Raw genomic sequence first — 1,614 nt, forward strand, 5'->3', positions numbered from 1 at the left:
GTTTACCCATTCCTGAGTGGAAGTGGGATATGATCACTATGGATTTTATGGTAGGATTGGTAGGATTGCCAGTGTCACGGACCTTTGATGCTATTTTGGTCATTGTGGACCGGTTGACTAAGTCAGCACATTTTCTGGCCATTAAGAAGACTGATGGAGCAGCGGTCTTGGCTAAGAAGTATGTGAGAGAGATAGTCAGATTGCATGGGGTGCCAGCGAGCATTGTGTCTGATAGAGATTCTAAGTTCACTTCAGTGTTCTGGAAGGCATTTCAGGCGGAGATGGGCACTAATGTGCATATGAGTACAGCTTATCATCCCCAGACAGATGGACAGTCTGAGAGGACGATCCAGACGCTGGAGGATTTGCTGAGGATGTGTGTGTTGGATTGGGGTGGCCATTGGGCAGATCACCTGAACCTGGTAGAGTTTGCTTACAACAACAGTTATTAGGGAAGTATTAAGATGGCTCCTTATGAGGCTTTGTATGGGAGGCCATGTCGTACACCATTATGCTGGACTCAGGTGGGGGAGAGGAGCATGTTTGGTGCTAGTTTTGTTCAGGAGACCTCAGAGAAGATTCGGGTTCTCAAGCTGAACATGAAGGAGGCTCAGGATAGGCAGAGGAGTTATGCTGATAGGAGGAGGAGAGATCTTGAGTTTCAGGTAGGAGACAGAGTGTACCTCAAGATGGCCATGTTGCGGGGTCCGAACAGGTCATTGTCAGAGACTAAGTTGAGTCCGAGGTATATGGGTCCATTCAGAGTGATTGAGCGGGTTGGACCAGTGGCATATAGATTGGAGTTACCTGAGGTGATGCGTGCATTCCATAAGGTTTTCCATGTGTCTATGTTGCGGAAGTGTCTCCGTGAGGGAGAGGAGGTGTTGGCTAAGATTCCTGAGGATCTTCAGCCTAACATGACTTTGGAGGCGAGACCAGTGAGGGTTCTCGAGAGGAGGATCAAGGAACTTCGGAAGAAGAAGATTCCTTTGATGAGAGTCCTGTGGGACTGTGATGGTGTTGAGGAGCAGACTTGGGAGCCTGAGGCAAAGATGAAGGCAAGGTTCAAGAAGTGGTATGAGAAGCAAGCCGCGACTTGAGCTTGTTTAGCCTGGTCCCATCTGTAATCCGTGGCTGGAGCGGGAATGGAGTATTCCAGCCCATCTCTCTTGTTACTCGGTCGCTTGGGGTGGTTGGTTGTGCGACTCAGTAACAAGATGAGGTGGTGTTTGGGGTACAAAGTTTCCGTGAGGCGGGGTTGTGAAGAGAAGTTTCCAAAAGTGGAAAGTTTCCAAAAATGGAAAGTGCTAAATATGGAAAGTTTTATGGGAGTTAGAATTTGTCCATTTTAGCGGTGGAGAGCCTTAAAGGGGGGCTTGTGTGTGGCCTTAGTGGTGGAATTTTGAGTCAGTGTGCCCGTGTGTGGCGGTCTTTTTGGAAAATGTGTGGTCTTTGTGACAGGCTTTTTAGCCAGAGTGTCTTTGTGACGGTCCTCTTTAGGACATTTGTGTGGCCTTGGTGGCGATCCTTTTTAGGACATTTGTTTGGCCTTTGTGGCGGGCTGTTTAGCCAGAGTGTCTTTGTGACGGTCCTTCGGGACAGATGGCCTTTGTG

The sequence above is a fragment of the Camelina sativa genome, chromosome 17 (assembly GCF_000633955.1).
Source record: "Camelina sativa cultivar DH55 chromosome 17, Cs, whole genome shotgun sequence".
NCBI classification, from domain to species: domain Eukaryota; kingdom Viridiplantae; phylum Streptophyta; class Magnoliopsida; order Brassicales; family Brassicaceae; genus Camelina; species Camelina sativa.